General features: G+C 34.6%; 1 protein-coding gene across 5 annotated transcripts in view; it reads left to right on the plus strand.

Moving 5' to 3' along the window:
* Positions 1 to 19,424, plus strand: part of LOC101352400 (N-deacetylase and N-sulfotransferase 4) — a 493,510-nt gene that overhangs the window by 108,655 nt on the left and 365,431 nt on the right. For 2 of the 5 annotated variants that reach the window (XM_023740187.1, XM_023740186.1), the window contains one exon: positions 9,101 to 9,184. The exons of the other annotated variants lie outside the window; for them this stretch is intronic. The gene's annotated coding sequence lies outside the window, so the exon portion shown is untranslated. The remainder of the gene's footprint in view (positions 1 to 9,100; positions 9,185 to 19,424) is intronic. 5 annotated transcript variants of the gene reach the window in all.

The raw sequence follows: 19,424 nt of genomic DNA on the forward strand, positions 1-19,424 counted from the left end.
GACTCGATGACAACGGGTTCGGGATTTTTTTTTTTTTTCCGGGGGGAGTTATTACATGCCAAGCACTCCCTTAGGCAATAGAGGCATAACAGTGAACAAAATATGATGTAATCTCCTCACAGAGTTTAGATTCCAGTGGAGAAAATAGACAACGAATAGAAAGATATGTTTGCTCTGCTACAGAAAGAAAAAAAAAAAGAAAGTAATTGAAGGTGCCGGGGGCAGAGAAACAAAGGTTGGTAGGGATCTACTCAATGGCAACAGGTTTTGTTTTGTTTTTGTTTTGGTAAGTAAAGACATTATTAAATCACATTTAATTGCAGTACCCTAGTCTTGATTCTCAGACTTGTTTATTACCCGCTATGCCCTAGGTTGTCTTTGTTGCTAACTCAGCCTGACATCTGGTATGCCAAATGTCAATGTTGAGAAAACCTTGGTAATCAATGAAACCACACCATATTAAAGAGTAGCGTAAGAAAAATGATATGTTAAATTTGTAAAATCAATGTGAACTTCGAATCAGAAAGGAAATATTTTTCAAGAAATTTCCTAAATTAAATGGCCTGGTAGCTGCATCACCCATCACCAACTTAGCTATGAACCCCTAACCCTCTACTAACATTCTTCATTAAAGGGAAGCAAGACTCCTTTGAGGAGTCAAAAATCATCCTTTGAGAGTACCTAATTCCATGCCTTGTGGTTGAACAAAAATCAAGAACTGCGAAAAGCATCCTGTTGCTAGAAATTGAAAATGTTTCCAAAATGTTAGGGGAATTAGCAAAACGATAAGAAGTCAACTAAAAGAATTTTCACTGATCAAATGTGTACAGTTTAAGCATTTAAAGATAATATCAATTACTACTTTACTATTATTAATCTGATTTGAAACAAATTGTGTCTGTGAAAGGCTGTCAGCTGATAAGCACATTCAAAAGAGATATGTAGTATGATATAAAGGAGCCCTATTAAAATAAAATTAGTTATAGAGGTTTTTTTTTCAAAATATGGCAGTTTCCCCTAAACTAAGTAACAGTTTAGCTCAAAAAGTAAAGATTGTCACCCTTGAGTATGAAGTTCTCAAAAAAAAATTTATGGAAGACCAAAATGTCAACAGCTATTGTAAAGCATAGATGAGAAGGTTGGGGATAGGGAGTTTAAATTAATGGGAGTGCAACAACTAGAACAGAAATAACAAGAATGTTGACAAAATGTGAAGAATGTAACCAGTGTTACTGGCCATTATGTCTAGAAACCATGGAATGGAGGTGGGTTTTGTTGTGTATATTTTTACCAAAAATAAATATAAAATATGGTAGTTAATATAGGTATTTATTGATTCTAAAGCATTGCATATTTGTTTGTTTAGATATATTTTTATTTTAATAAGTAAACAAAAATTATAACCTCAAATTGAACCCTTGTTAGGCTTGCCTGCTTTCATGATCTACCCAAATGACTCTGCAGATGCTCTTATAATTCAGAACATCTTGAAAGCTATCTCCTTCTTGAAAATATGTTTTGAAACGAATAATAAAGTGTTTTAAAAGATTAACGTAAAAAATTTGTTTAAATCTTGACAGAAATAATAATAGTAAGAATATAATAATAAGTTATTACCCTCTCAAAAAAATGAACACTACTGATGATATGACAGTCAATTTTTTAAATTAGAGAATAATAAGATTTTTACATATCTCACATTCCAGAATAAAGATGTAGAAATGATTACCCTAGTCATTAGTCTAATTCCGTAAATTGAATACTATCTGAGCAAATGAGTAGATATTTTACTTAGTTGTATTGAGAATCTGGCATCTAGACAATTCCTTTCCGTGTAATAACTGCTACTTATTCACCCATGACTCACACCCATGCTACTTCAGCTGTTACCTAATGTATTAAAAACCCTTTCATGTATACTGGTATATATAACTACCACTCATTTTTCCACCCCTGGTGATTTATTGGCAGGCATCTGAGCCACTTTAGTATGTTCTAGTGGATACTGGAGCAATTGCCTGAAAAGCAAGGAAGTTGAGTGTTGAAAGCTATTTCTATGAGGGGATGCTTCCTGGAGGAGTGAGAGTATGAAATTTTGTATGTTTTGGCTTCTGTACAGCAAGATAAAATTTGCAAGTATGTTTACTATTTCCTTTGCATTATTGGGAAGGTACGGTTACCAGCATTTGGAAATATTCAAGTAAATTAGTTATTTGAAAACAGTTTGTGATGCACTTTCTTGGCCCCGGGGCCAGTACGTACCATGTGTGATGTGCTTCATGGAACATGGGACCAGTATGGCCCACTTGAGTTAGTTACTTCCCTGATGGCATCTTTTATAAAGTGCTCGCCTCCCTGTTCACCAGCTTTCTGGGCCATGGTACTAATAAGTACTACATTTGTGATGTACTTCCTGGAACATAGGACTGATAAGGCCCACTTGCAATTGGCACCCCATTTTTTCAAATAATAAAAAAACTACCAACAATGATTCAGCATTCATTCCATTAGTGAAAAAACATGACATCACCAAAAAATTCAAAAAAACAAAACAAAAAAAACTTATCCTTTAAAGGGAAGCTGTCTCACACCAAATTCTGATTTTGTCCTCATGGTAGTCTGGTTCAGAATACTTGTTCTCCATTACTCCCTGAATACACACTCTTGGTCTCCTCTGGAGATTGCTCCTCTTCCTTCATTCGTCAAAACATCTTTAACATAAAGATGATGTGTGGATTATAAAAGTGATTTATAATTACAGATTTGGGGATGGGAACGGGTAATTATTGTACTACACCACATGAGAAACAATTCAAAATTGAATATAAACATTTAGGTTTTTCACTGTCTAGTTTCTCCTGCCATGTTTTTGGCCCCTCCTGTCTTTGAAGGTGCCTTTTCCAATTTTTTTCTTTTTTACGCTTCAGGAGCACTTCCAAATTGTTAACATTTACAATGAAAAAAATTAATATCTTTCCTTCTTTCCTTATGAGCTTTCAGACTATGCCCAGGAAATAGTCTTTGACATAAATATCAAAAAACACAAACAACAAAATAAACAAAAAAGATGTCTGAAGTTTTCTCCTGAATAGTTTTACTGATATATGAAATGATTCATATCTTCCCTCCTGTAATGTGGGTTGGGTATATTTTTCAGCTATTCTATGGAACCAAACAACCCAGGAACTTTGAGGGTTAGAACAACCACCACCATTCATACTTCATGTCTGTGTTCGTGCATTGATAAAAGCATATTCCATGGAAATTCTAATTCCAAAATACAGACTGATAGGGGCAACGGCTATCTGGGCATCCTATTCCTGTGATAGAAGAAGGTGAACCATGCAATAATTCTTAAAGCTTTTGCTCAGACAAGGCAATGACACATCTATTCATATTATATTGGCCAAAATAGGACACTAGCTCAATGTCAATGAAACAGGGTAGTGAATTTCTCCCATAAGAGGTACTAAAAGTCATGGCAATGGGTGGGAATACATAATTTTCTTAATGGAGGTGGAAGTGAGTAATTTTGAACAATAATACATTTATGAAATTGTAGCAATGATTTTATAGCAATATTCTTCCTTGGTGATTATTATAAAATATTTTATAAAATTTTACATCACCGTAACTCAATATGGAGTCACTGTGTGATACAAATGGTTAATGCAATCAGCTACTAACCAAAAAATTAGAGGTTTGACTCCACCCAGAGGAGCCTCAGAAGAAAGGCCTGACAATCTACGTCCAAAAACCAGTCATTGAAAACCCTGTGGAGCAGAGTTCTGCTCTGACTCACAGAGGGTTGCCATGAGTTAGAATTGACTTGATCCCAACAGGTTTACTGTTTTTTATAACTCAATATGAAGTCACAATGCTGTAAAGGACACTATGAATAGGATTTATTAGTAGTGTGATATTGAGTAGTGGTCACATACACTTCAAAAAAATCTATCAAACTTGGGAGCTACCATTCCATAAATATTTGCTATTAAATTATAAAACCTTTAACAGGTGTTTTGGCAATAACATTTCAATGACCTCCTTAATTTGATTTCTACATTAGTAACTTAAAATTTCTGAGCATCTTAATTATCAAGTTTTTGTGGAATTATAAATATGGACTCAACATTTTACAAAGCACTGAAACCATTCTATTAACCAGTAAATCAAACAAGCTTTTTGGCAATCATATATAACGTGAATCAATTAATCTAGAAAGAAATGAAAACACAAGAGGTAAGAAAGGGGAAGGCTGTTCTGGAGTCACAGTTTATCAGGAAATGGGACTATTTCAGGTATTGCCATTAGGTAATATATTTAAAACCAACCAGTATTGTTCCCACCTCCAGGAATTCCCTTGGGACCTGTGGGATTTCTCTTCAGTTCCTATGGGCTAATATACCGTAGGCTCCTATCATTTGACTACTCTGTAAATGGGAAAAATTCACAAAAATATGCCTCAGTGAAATTAAATAATGTCCTAAGTCAGTAAACACAAGATAGTGGGAGAACTGAAAATAGACCCCAGATATTCATGGCCATAATTGCATCACAAAACCACATTCTCCTTTTGATGAAAGCCTTAGAATGATTAATAAGCTTATGGGTTAAAGGGCACAGGAAAAACTTCCTCTGTAGACCAATAAGGCAAGATGTATTCTCATCTTATTTTAACATCTTACCAAACCACAGATAAATATATTAAAATCACATTATGCTCAGTGATAAAAAGCTCTCAGAAATAAAGCAAGAGATTTGTTACTGACATTTACTTGATCAGTTTTAGCAGAACAATACTTTAGGGTTCTTGATTTAATTGCTGATGTTACTGATAATATTTGAATTGACATATATTATTTGTTTATCCACTAACACTATTTGCCTAAGAAATTAGAAATATTAAAAAATAATGAGATGTCATTGGTATTTATCCAAAATAGAAATTAAATGATTAAATCAATAAATTGATTATAATGTACTCCAATGAAATAAACTTTTTGCTCATGTACCATAATAGGAAATAAATTTTAAACTGTGATTCTTCTCCTCCACACAAAATTCACACCTATATTACTGAAAGCTGGAACAATACTTAGTTCTATTACTTGCAATGTACTTTGCTATTCTGTTTTATTCAATTCTGTTTCTTTTTTTTAATGCTGTACAAAATCCACTATATTGATTTTAGATTCCAGTAATTGTAAACATTTTGAAAAAGTTTGAGAAAGACTGTTCTGTATGAATTGAGGTCCAATGACTTCAACTTGTGTGGAAGGTGCATACATTTTATGCTTTCTTCTGATGTTAATATACCCAAACCCAAACCAAACCACTTGCCGTTGATTCAATCTGATTCATAGCGACTTTATGGGACACAATTGAACTGCCCCATATGGTTTCCAGTGAGTAGCTGGTGGATTTGAACTGCTGACCTTGGTTAGCAGCCTAGCTCTTAACCACTGCACCACCAGGGCTCTGTAATTAGTATACTCTGGATAATTGTAAGAAAGACATTGATCAAATGATATTCAAATTCTTCAACAACCAAACGTACAAAACTGTGCATTATCTTTTCCTCTAATATTAGAATAAGGGAAGTTTCTTCCTTCTATCTGCACAAATAATTATTTCTCACCTAAATTTCTTCTAACCACTTTGATACATGCTCAAATTTCTTTCATTTAATCAACCGAATACATAAAGGAACCCCCCTAAAATATCCGTATTTTACATTACATTATATCCTTTTACAACCAAATTTCTAGAAATTATTTCTTGAAACTAACTCCAAAATCCATCCTGATCTGACTTGTGCCTTAGTCATTTCAACAACAGTATTTTCACCAAGGACTCCAGTTGCCATCATAGGAAACATTCGACATACTGTATTTTCACTCCTAATCTATTCTGACCTCTCAGTAGCCTCTGATAATATTGACAATTCCTTTTAAAACTTTTTTTTTTCCCGCCTTTCATTATATCACCCTCTCTGAACCTTCATTTTTAGTTTCTGTTGTGGCCAGTAAATACAAGCATTGTTCATATCTCAGGTCTAGTCCTTTTTCCTTCTCATTCTGTATTTCTCAACTAGTGGTCTCAACCTTGAGCACAACTTCAGTTATCATCTATATGAAAATTATTTATAAAATTGTATCCCAGTCTACATATCTCTTTTGAGTTTCAAACCAGTGTTGTTGTTGAGTGCCATCAAGTAGATTTTGATTCATAGCGACCCCATATGACAGAGTAGAACTGTCCTATATGGTTTCCTAGGCTGCAATCTTTACAGAAGCAGATTGCCAGATCTATCTACTGTAGAGTTATTGCGTGGGCTCAAACTGCCAACCTTATGGTTAGCAGCCAAATGCTTAACCATTATGTCACAAGTGCTCCTTTTCAAACCTGTATAGGGAACCATGTATTTGGACATCTCTGTCACCTATTTTCACCCAACAAACTTATTTGATGATCTACAAAGACTTCAAATTCTATCTTCCTGAAATTAAATGTTACCAAAGTCCTCATTCTTGCCCCATGCCAAATTTGTTCTCTTCCACTGTTACCTGTTTCCATTAATGTAATCAATATTCATTGAGTTCTGTAAGTTAGAAATTCTCCATTCCCCATACTCTTTACCCAAGAAATTATTAATTTTACTATTTAAATATTTTTAATTCTATAAATTTCTATTAACCATGCCCACTGAAGTTACAAACCATTGTCCCTTACCAGGACTGTTACAACTTCTTCCTAAAATTTCCTGCTGCACCTACTCTTGACCTCATCTTATCTATTCTCCACCTTATAGCCAGAGTATTATTTTTTAATGCACATACTTGATACTGTGAATTTCCTAACACAAATCCTTATAAAATAAATAATAGAACATGGTCAGAAATTTTAGTATCTACCAGATCTTCCTAAAATAACTCATTTGCATACAATCACATTTTGTGCCAGAGATATATTTGGCATCATACTCAATAAAATAGTAATCCAATACTTATAACATACAAAACTTCTATACCAATCTTGTTTTTATATCTCTTACAGATGTGCAACATTCATATACAAATGACACAGTGGCTGTTTACCTTCTCTGAAAACTAATGGTGAAAATATGTATTTTTTTCACTTCAAGATATTATATACATTTACAAAACATCTCCAGATATGCTAACATAACATCTCACCATGCTCACAATATTTATCCAGAAAGATAAAGATGGGCATATTATAGTCACTGCTTAATTACATATTCTGCCAAGATATGAGATTTTTGAATAGTAAATACCTCAATCATAAAAAATAACCTACTTTTTTAAATTTATTGTAGTAAAAATTGCCATTTTAACCATTTTTAAGTATACAATTCCGTGATATTAATTTTATTCACCGTGCTGTGTAATGATCACCACTATCCATTCCCAAAAGCTTTTCATCACCCCAAACAGAAACTCTGTCTCCCTTAAGCAATAACTCCCCATTTCACCCTCCTCCAAGTCTCTGGTAGCCACTAATACATTTTTGTCTCTATGATTTTACCTATTCTAGTTATGCCATATAAGTAGCATCATACCATAATTGTCATTTTGCATCATACTTATTTTCATTCAGTTACTATTTTCAAGGTACAATGATGTTGTGACATTTATCAGAACTTAATTTCTCCTTACGGTTGAATAATATTCCATTGTATGTATATATCAAATTTTGTTTATCAATTTTTCTCTTGATGAACACTTGGGTGGTTTCCACCATTTAGCTATCATGAATAATGCTGCAAAGAACATTGGTGTACAGATATCTGAGTCCCTGATTTCTGGTCCTTTGCATATATACCTGGGAGTGGAATCACTGGGTCATATGATAATTCTATGTTTAAATTTCTGTGGAACCAACAAACTGTTTTCTACAGTGGTTGCATGATTATAAATTCCCTCCAGCAATGCATAAGGGCTCCAATTTCTCTACATCTATGCTAACATTAGTTATTTTCCTTTTTTCTTATAATAGCCATCTTTAGTATGAGTGAAGTGGTATCTCATTGTGGTCTTGATTTGCATTTCCCGAACAACTTATGACATTGTACATCTTTTCATGTGTTTATTGCCATTAGTAATGTCTTATTTCGAGGCAGGTAGTCAAGTCCTTTGCCCATATTTTAATTTGTTGCCTCTCTCCTAGCTTTTGGTGTTGCCAACAATCCTTGGTCTTCCTTGGCTTGTAGCTGTATCATTTCAATGTCTGACTCCATTTTCATGAGACCTTCTTCCCTGTGTCTCCTTTGTTTCTATGTCTTCTGCTTTTCTTATAAGAACACCAGCCATATTGGATTTAGGGACCACTCTAATCCAGAGTACCACCACTTGTCTATCAACTTGTCATTCTATAAGAGCTTGCTTGTTTCTGTGATGCTGGAAATCATGCCACTGGTATTTCAAGTAACAGCGGGTTCACCCATGGTGGACAGGTTTCAGCAGACATCATGCTTGGTAAAGTAGAGGGTCAGAGAAAAAGAGGAAGGTCCTGAACAAGATGGACTGACACAGTGCTACAACAAAGGGCTCAAAAATAGCAATGATTGTGAGGATGATGCAGGGCCTGGCAGCATTTAGTTCTGTTGTACATAGGGTCGCTATGACTCGGAACCTACTCGATGGCACCTAACAAACAAAACAAACAATTCTGTTTGGTCCCTTATTTATGTGTCTATCTCTTTATTGATATTCTTATTTTTTTCAAGTATCTTTTCCTCGATTTTCTTAAACTCTTTGTCTATTTTCCTTTAGTTCTTGGAGCATACTTAATAATATTGTTTTAAAGCCAAGACATTGGAATACACTGAATTTTTTAAATATATTCTTTTAGATTAGCGTTATTCAATAAATATTGTGAAGTTATGAGTAGAATGTGGGTGTGTATTTTTTCCAGCTTTTGCTCTTTTTGTTTTATACCACTAATAATTTGACGTGAGACATTAAAGTGTGCTGAATATGTTTTTTTTAATACATTCTTTTAGACCAGTGTCATTCAATTACTAATGTGAACTAAGGTGCAATGTATATTCCTTTTTCTTTGCTTTGTTTTTAAGCTATGGACAGATAGAAGCAGAAAAAAATTTGGCCTGCCCAATGATATTTTATGGACAAGAAAAATCACACTCTGAACTGAAAAAGTATGTTATCATGAATTATGTCATGAATCTAAATAGCTATTCGATTATCAGTGTTACTTGTGATCATGACTTCTTTGTTTTCAGAATCGCATTCATTAACTTCACATTCATTCCTATACATTTAAAGCGGAAATAAATTACCCATGTTAACACAAATTAATATAATATTTTGATATGCTTAGAGAAAAAGAGTACACATTATTTGTAAAAATAACCTGATCTACCTGCTAGAGTTTCAGACATCTTCAGGGTTTAAGATATGCCTAACGTGACCTCACAGGAACCATTTGTAAAAATAAATCATTGTGTAACATTTAGTTATTTTCTCATTATGCTTTATTATTCCCAAGTCTAAAGATTTATAAATGATGTTTAAAATGTGTATAACAATTTTTGCTCCCAAATTATGAAAGTATAGACTCTCAGGTTCTAGAGTAAATTTGCCTGCGAAGTCCTCTCTATCTATTTTTTAGCACCATGGCCTTAATTAAAATGTTTCACCACACATTGTACCACCTGTAAAATGGAGAGAGAAGTAATGTCTATCTCATAGATTTGTTGTGAAGAGTAAATGAGTCTATTAATATCAAGTGCATAGATTAATATCTGGCACATAATAAGTGCTCACAAACTATTTGTTTACTATTATCTGAGACCTTCATTATATTCATGAGGAAAAGTTACATCATGACATCATGGTTGTGATACTATTCTTGAAAGGTAGGGGGTTTACCTTTTCATTTTTTCATATTTTTCTATGCCTCACCTTTCTTCCTGTAAGTATTCTTTCGGTGCCTACTCTCTGTAAGGTTGTTGTTGTTGTTAGCTGTTGTCAAGTCATCCCCCAACTCATGGCGACCCCATATGTTGCACGATAGAACTGCTCCTTAGCGTTTTCTTGGCTATAATCTTCATGAAAGCAGGTTTTTCTTATGCAAAGCTGCTGAGTCGGTTTGGACTGCCAACCTAGGTCAGCAGTCGATCACAAACCACTAGTGCCACCCAGGCTCTTCTCCGTAAGATATAATATGCTAGTAATAGTTCTCTCTGCTAGACATTTTCATGTTATATTGCTAGAGAACCATGTAGCACTTCCTGCTGCAGTACTCTAAATGGTAATGTAAAAGGGGAAATGTATCACCTAGATCAAATAGCCTCTGCCTTAAAGGTTCCATTCATGTGTTGTCATTTCAAAACCAAATTACTGAAGCATCAGTCATCTTTTAACCTTTGTTTATATTGCACTGCAAACTTTAGGACTTTTGTTTTTACATGGAAAATGAATGATATAGCTAGTGTGTCTGTTTAGTCCAATTGACTCTAATTTTTTTCTAAAAAACTACACAATGAAGTAGAATAAAACTTCAAATACTGAAGTTCACGTAACTCAGGGTTATGAACATTCTATTATAGTTCTTCCTTCTGATTCTTAAGTGAACATATGAATAAAAATGAAAATAATATAAACAGGTCTTCCAGCTTTCTCTGTTTCACCACTTCTAATTATAATCATTTTTTTTTCCTTCTTCATTCTTCACTATGTTTATCTTAAGAATATTTTGGTTAACAAATTCTCTAATAGAAATACTCATATAATTTTGGGCAGAATTGTTAATGAAAATGAATTTTTTAAATTTCATTTCAAGCTCTTTTTTTTAAATGTCATTAATAATATTTATTTTATCTCCTTTCTGAGTAAATTATTCAATTTCTGCATTAACATAATCATTAGAAAAGTTTTAATAATTACAAAACTTGAATATTTTATTTTGAAATATCAGAGTATTTTTCCGCTTATTGATTTGAAATATTTTTTTTTCCTTATTATTGCTACTTCTAGGTAGATATTACATATTTTACAAAGTACATCATCTCCTGTTTGTGGCTACCTGCCCACTGCATTTTAGTATTTCATTTCCTTATAAAATATTCTTTGCTCATGACCTTTGTTTTAAAAGATTCTTAAATATTTTTAGCTCCCTTTTAAAATTAATATCTATATTAGTTTATTATTTATTTATAGTGAGAATCACCAAACTGAAAAAAGAAAGCTTCTATAGTTGGGTGAAAATATTGAGATTAGGTCCATTTGTTTGTATCAGAATACTGGATTTAATTTTGAGGAGTTATGTCCCACCAAGGACTGTCAAGTGTGGAAAACAGTCTTATCCTTTGCAAGGAAGATGGGAGAGGCACTTATATTCTGATACCTTTAGCGTTCGAATTATAAAACAAATTCTCCTCATCTCTATTCAAATTTTGCTACTAGCATTTAAATGATAAGCAGGCTTCCCATGTTGACTAGGAAAAGAAAATATTATGTGTCTCAATTTGATTATTTAAGTCAGTGATACAGATACATTACTGTGAATTCATAAAACTACACGTAATTTCTCATGAGATCAACAATTTGTGACCCCTTCAAGAGTGGGATTAATTCTCAGGATGATTATCAAACCTGACTTTTGTCTTACTATAACAAAATAAGACCTAGATCAAAGTAAATTCTACCTTTTGAGGTGGTAGCTGAGATGACTACTGCCCTCTTGTAGAAATACCGTATGTATCTATGATCATATGCTATTCATTTAAAGCTTCTACTGACAAAATTATTTCATGGCCAATCTAGTTAAAACAGCAGGATGACAACGTTGTACATTACTATTATATAGTAAATGTAGAATATCCATTAAAATATGAACATTTTGTTTAGCTCCTTTCTGGATATATTATCCAATTTTCTCATTAATGTAATCCTCATAAAAATTTAAATAACTTACCGAGCTCCTATTATGTACCCAGGATTGCTCATAATTTGCCTGATTTGATTATTATAAAAAGACTTAAAGTTCCTTGTAGATAAAGAAATAGGAACTCAGCAATGTTAAATATTACGTCCCACGTCATGCCATGAGTTTCAGAAGTCACTAAGAATCTAAAACCAAGACTGCCCCTGGCAAGTATTTGAGTAAAGGGTGCCCTGATGAACAAGTTCACATGCTCCCCAGGCAGCAACACTGGAGTACAACATTCAGAAGCACTTAGGAGAACCCAAGGACCTCCTATTATAGTTCTTGCTTCTGACTGCTAAGTGAATATATGAAGAATAATGGAAATATTATAAACGGGTCTTTCCGCTATCTCTGTCACCACTTCCAATTATAATGAAATTTTTATTTTCATTCTTTAGTATATTTATCTTACTTAAGATTATTTTGGTTAACAAATTTTGAGGCCTTTATAAAAGGATGATCATATTTGACACACATCCATCTCACCATAGCAATTATCTAATTATGTTGAGAGTTCAAATAAAAAGAGAACCAACTATCTAAGTCTCTCTCATTATCAAGCTTTAATTGAAGTTACAGAGCAGTGGTAACTCGACCTTAGTAAATGTATGTGTGCACATGTATTGCACATATCTGGGTATGGAATGGGGTCTGAGAGGGTGGATGGTTTATTTTGTCTTATTCTTAGCGGTATAAAATAAATGTCAATAAAGTGGGATGAGAGAATCTTATATCAAAAGTAAAATGGCATGTTCAGATCCATGTTCTGAGGCTATTTAACTTAAAAATACAGTAAAACCTGCAAAAGCTGGAACCTGTGTAAGGTAGAAACTTGTCAGGGAAGGAAAATGCAAGTATTTTCCACTAGTAGAGAGTGATAGAAAAGTGGTAAGACAGCATCCTACCAAAGGCAGAAAACTTGTGAGACCTGGAAAAATAAGGCAGTGCTTTTGAGTTCTAGCTCTCACAGGTGTTACTGTGTATCATTTCCTTTCTGGTACCCATTAACCTCTTATAAGGTAAGGGCAAACATTGAAATAAACAATTCCACAGCTTTAAATATTAGCGAGAAGAAAACAACTTACATTTTTGTTTTTAAATGAAAAATCTAATGCCTATTTTAGCCATTTCTGTGACATTATTATTTAACATCATTGTTCAGCAATATTAACAAAATGATATTACACTGAGTACCAGGGAAAGACCAGATAATGATTTAAATATAAATATAAACTCCTCTCAAAAAAATAGCAAAGAGGAAGAAACATGAAATTCAGAGGCAACTATAAATGTGTGCTGAAAACAAATAACTCAAAGCATTCAAATAAATAGTAAGAAAACACATACAGGAAAATTTCCCAAGAGAAAAACGAAGACCTGTTGTTCAGTGTAAAAAGTATGCATTCCAAAATTAGAACTACTGGATGAAATTCCCATTACAGTGATTTTGTCAGTATCAGGAGGACATATATATATTTTAATTATACTAGCATCGGATCCAGTTTCTACTCTTTGGGATTAAGTAGTAACATTTAATCTGATTAAAAGTTAACCAGGTCACTGATCTGTAGAGCAACTGTAGACTAAATATTCCTCTGGGCTTCGTTAAAGTATGGGCTGGTTTGAGTAAAAGCAATTAAAGTAGAACTCTTCTTCAGAAAATAAAAACTTAGAAAGTTAAAAATGGAGAGCAGGATATTATATATAAACAGGGAGACAATAATAAAAAAAAGTCCGTGAGCTCAAAGCAAAGGAAGTTTTCAACTGCATGACTAAAACCCACTGTGTCTTTGTCTGGAAAAGAATATAATTTAAAATACAACATTAACAGATTTTTTTTTAAATATATGTCACCTTTGTTTTAAGACAACATTTGTTTTTGGTGTTTAACATTTCGAATTTCCTTAAGCTCCCTTGTGTATTTTTGTGAAATATTGTAATCTTCCACCATGCCACTTTAAATAGCAGTGTATTCAGTAAGTATAAGAGCTAGACAAAAATTTCCTGCCCCACACATAAAACTCAAAAAACTCTGCTCTTCAGGAGTTGGCAAACTGTTGCATAATGCTGGCTAAAACTCAAGTTTCTCACTTGACCCTCAATTGGCCCTAATCAACCATCCACAAACAGTCACCAAAGGTATGTCTCCCAGGCCACTTGCCTCAACAGAAAATTTTTGTCTGGGACCTTATGAATCACCAAATCCAAAAAACCCACTGCCAGTAGAGTCGATTGTGACTCATAGCAACCCCATCTGTAAATCCACAGTTTGATTTTCTGAACCTTCCAGTATTCTCTCTCCTGGAATGCTCTTTCATTTTCCCAACCCCTTTTGTTCATTAACTAATTCAGCAAATACTTAATGAATGTTTATTCAATAACAGACACTACGTTAGAGGCTAAGCATAAAAGATGAATCAGATATAAACTTTGCCTCAATTGCTTCGAACAACATACACATATAAAAAAATTAAGTGGGGCAAAAGGGTGGCATGGAGGTGCTGTTTTTAAAAGAATGATCTATGAAGAGGTGACCTGAATAGAGTGAGGATGTGAGTCTTGCAGAAATCCCAGGGCAGAGTTTCTCAGTATGGAGAAGCTCATGCAAAGGTTCTTTAAATGTAGTGTTTTGAAGAGCCTGACTCCGTCTTCCTGAACACATTCATTATCCCATCCACACATGGACAAAATGTACTCTTCCTTATTTTAACCTTTTCAGTAAAGGAGACATCTAACATGAGAGTGTTGAGAGTACCTATTTCATTGAGTTATTCTGAAAATAAAACAAATTATATGTATGTGTATATATGTGTGTGTGTGTGTGTGTGTGTGTGTATAGCCCTGTTGGCCAGTGGTTAAAGTCTCAGCTGCTAACTGAGAAGGCTGGCTGTTAGAATCCACCAGCCTTCTGCAGGAGAAAGATGTGGCAGTCAGCTTCCGTAAAGATTACAGCCTTGGAAACCCTATGGGGCTGTTCTACTCTGTCCTATCAAGTAGCTATGAGTTGGAGTATACTAGATGACAACGGATATATGTATGTATATATATATGTATATATGGAGCCCTGGTGGTTCAGTGGTTAAGCACTAGGTTGCTAACGGAAGGGTGGGTGGTTCGAATACACCAGCTACTCCAAGGAGAAAGATGTGGCAGTCTGCTTCTATAAAGATTTACAGGCTTGGAAACCCTATGGGGCAGTTCTACTCTGTCTTATAGGGTTGGTATGAGTCAGAATAGATTAGATGGCAATGGTTTTGGGGTTGGTTTTTGATAATCTTTATAGAAGCAGATCGCTAGGTCTGTTTCCCACAGAGCCACTGGGTGAGTTGGAACCATCACCAGTGTAGTGACGGTCAGCATCCCCTGGTGCCTAGAAGTCTGGTGTGTAAATGAACGATGTGTGTTCTGAAGGCAGACTGTACCATACGTCATGAATGTAAGAAATGTGAAACACATGCTTGAGATTGAAATTAATAATAAGCATTCCTTTTTATATTATAGACTTTTAAGAAATATGTATATAAGAAATGCAGTGATAAACAACTTCCAATGTTCTAACTGCGTATGGTATCATACTGCAATTTGACCAAATCACTATAGTTGTATATATCTCCAATGACAGATTCAAGAATGTCAATACATACACATATTTCAACACTGGCTCTTGCTACAACTATAATAGACATTCCTAGTGGATTATGGTGCCCTTTCCCTCTAAACCTGAATGTTGCCTGGATACCTTCCATCTATAGCCTCACATCACCAATTACCAATTAATCTGTCTGAGAATTTGAAATAAAATTTAATTACCATCCTGGTATAGTAAAATTGGACATATTGACTCCATCTGTGAGAGTGTCTCTCACATTCTCCAAACCAAACCAAACCCAAACCCACTGCGGTCAAGTTGATTCCAACTCATAGTGACCCTGTAGGACAGAGTAGAACTGACCCATAGGGTTTCCAAGGCTGCAATCTTTACAGGAGCAGACTGCCACATCTTTCTCCCACAGAATCGTTGGTGGGTTCATACCACTGAACTTTTCGGTTAGCAACTGAGCGCTTTAACCATTGTGCCACTAGAGCTCCTTCTCACAGTCTCCAAAAAGGTTTAAAAACTTGATGACATCTCAGTTTTCTTTTCACATACTCATTCTTTTCTATCTACAGACATTCTGTTCTATTACTTAATATATGTTTACTTAAATCCCAATCTCAAATCCTGGAATATAATTAGGGCCAGCATACCTTTTATTTTAGGAAAGTATATAATATTAATGATATGAGAGATGAGTTAGATAATACTCAGAAGAGTAACTTCTCAATGCATAATTCCTTACTAAACATGCTTTCGGATTGATTGTTTATCTATGTCACCACTTTAGGGGGCATTTTCAGAGCAATGCTACACAGGCTGGTTCGTCGATACAACATTCTAATATCCCAGAAGTTAAAATGTCTTCCGTGAAGAAATAAACGTCTGTTTATGAAAATAACTATATTAGCTATAGGAACACAAGATCTGTGTACCATTTAAAATAAGTTCCAATGCATACTAACAGCCAGTTTAAATACTTATTAAATAAAAGGAGAGGCATCCAACGTTTTGACCTTTTAAATCTAATAGGTTTTGCTGTGGAAGTAACTATATTAAATAACAGAGACAATTATTTGGCAGGAAGTTTATATCTGATTGAAATTCAAGTTATCACACTTATTCAACAAAGACCTACTATTTCCCCAGGGACTACTTTTACACAGTTTGTGATGCTGTGAAAATAGCTTCTTCAGATCCGTTGTCAGTTCTTATAGGATAGTAAGTGTTTGTAGAACTTCACACATAAATCTCTTTAGTGTACCAAACAGTTCCTGAAAAATAATACTAAATTTAGTATTTCTTCAGTTTTCAGTTTAATGACTAGAGATCAAAGCCAGTCTCTTAGAGTACCTTGTGCATATGTATTTACATGAATATATACGTGAGTGGAAAATCCTATGGTCATATTGGTCATATAAATATGCAGGGATTATTTTTGTTATGATTATTTTGAAAGTTACACATCAGATGCAACTGATATAAACTTGTAAGAAAATACTATTAGTAGTTTGATTTTTAAAGTTTTTCAATGCCTATGACTTAACTATTTTTGTCTCAATGGGCGTCTGTCATGGTTTTCTCTGCCCCATATCTAATCTCCCTTCTAAATTTGCCAAATTTATAAATATAAATGTGTAGTATAAGTATGTCCAATGCAGATCTGCTAAATCTGTAAACCCTTAACTAGAGGCAGTTTCTGTGACTTGTGACCAAGAGCTTTGATTGACATACTACCTATCCAATTTCAGGTCATCCTTAAAGAAAAATTTTCTATAATATACATCACGTGTTGTCCTAACCATTATTTATAATTTTCATCTCTCTGATTTTAAGTACTTTTTATAAATTTACTGCTGTTGTGTGCTATAGAGTTGATACTGACTCATAGCGACCCTATAGGACAGAGTAGAACTGCCCCATTGGGTTTCCAAGGAACTATTGGTGGATTCGAACTGCTGACCTTTTTGGTTAGCAGCCTGTGCTCTTAACTTGGTGGCGAAGTGATCTATAGTACTTCTTATAATGTGGATGGTATTATGGTCTCCTATGTAGCGTTCTGTCTCCATCAGTAAATTTTTAATAACTTGACCACTAGTAATCTTTGTGTCCTAGTTGACTGCACAGAACCCAGTCCTCAAAATATGCTTTCTGAATTGAACTGAAATAGGATATTTGATTGTACTTTATAGAGTTTACTGTGGTATTTATGTTAATTTATGCATATCTGGTCATATTTTCTTGTCAAATTCTTTTTAAATACCTGGGCATACACTAATGAGAAAGCTTGTGTGAGTAGATACAATTATGAGGGAATGGAGGAAAGAAGGAAGGTAGGCAAACAGGAAGGGAGGAAAAGAGGTCATTTTCAAAGTGAAATTTAGCGTACAAATCTGATTACATTACATCAGAATGTAACCAACTAACCAGTCATGGAAAAGCATGGAGATTTAAAACTGAATGATGAAATAAATCCCAAGCTGTTTGCCTGTATACATCCTGTTGCTGTGGAGTTGTTTCCGACTCATGGCAACCCTATAGGACAGAGTAGAACTGCCCCACAGGGTTTCCAAGGCTGTAAATCTTTATGGAAGCAAACCGCCACACCTTTCTCCCATAGAGCAGCTGGTGGGTTTGAACCACCGACATTTTGGTTAGCAACCTAGCGCGTTAACCACTGAATTACCAGGGCTCCTGTAGTCTCTATATATTGTTGTTGTTAAGTGCCATCAAGTCGGTTCTGACTCATAGTGACCCTATGTACAACAGAACAAAACACTGCCCGGTCCTGCACCATCCTCACAACTGTTACTATGTTTGAGCCAATTGTTGCAGCCACTGTATCATTCATCTCCTTGAGGGTCTTCCTCTGTTTCACTAACCCTCTACTTTACCAAACATGATGTCCTTCTCCAGGGACTGGACCCTCTTGATAACACATCCAAAGTATGTGAGACGTAGTCTCGACATCCTTGTTTCTGAGGAGCATTCTGGCTGTACTTCTTCTAAGGCAGATTTGTTTATTCTTCTGGCAGTCTATGGTATATTCAGTATTCTTCACCAACACCACAATTCGAAGGCATCAATTCTTCTTCCTTATTCGTTGTCCAGCTTTCACATGCATATGAGGCAATTGAAAACTGTATGGCTTGGGCCAGGGGCAGCTTAGTTCTCAAAGTGACATCTTTGCTTTTTAACACTGTAAAGATTTCTTTTGCAGAAGATTAGCCCATGCAATATGTCATTTAATTTCTTGACTTCTGCTTCCGTGTGCATTGACTGTGAATCCAAGTAAAATGAAATCTTTGACAACTTCAGTACTTTCTCCACTTATCATGATGTTGCTTATTGGTCCAGTTGTGAGGATTTTTGTTTTCTTTATGTTGAGGCATAATCCATACTGAAGGCTGTGGTTTTTGATTTTCATCTGAAAGTGCATCAAGTCCTCTTCACTTTCAGCAAGCAGTTTGGTTATCTACATATCACCTGTATATAAGGCATATCTAAATATAAGCCTTTAATATAAGCCCCTAGATGAAAGGAAACAGTGATTTAATAAAAATCTAAAACCTTGTCTGTATAGTTTTAAGTAGTGGTCTGTAAAGACACTGGAATAAACAGAGTAAATACTTTTAAGTGCCCATATGTAGAGCAGGTAGAGCCTCAGATGACAGCATTGTCAAGATGCAAAATTTTATCTCTTTTTTTAATTGTACTTTAGATGAAGGTTTGCAGAACAAATAGTTTCTCATTAAACAGTTAGTACACATATTGTTTTATGACAATGGTTAACAACCCCACAACATGTCAACACTGTCCCTTCTCAACCTTGGGTTCCCTATCACCAGCTTTC

The sequence above is a fragment of the Trichechus manatus genome, unplaced genomic scaffold, assembly GCF_000243295.1.
Source record: "Trichechus manatus latirostris isolate Lorelei unplaced genomic scaffold, TriManLat1.0 scaffold00150, whole genome shotgun sequence".
Taxonomy (NCBI): domain Eukaryota; kingdom Metazoa; phylum Chordata; class Mammalia; order Sirenia; family Trichechidae; genus Trichechus; species Trichechus manatus.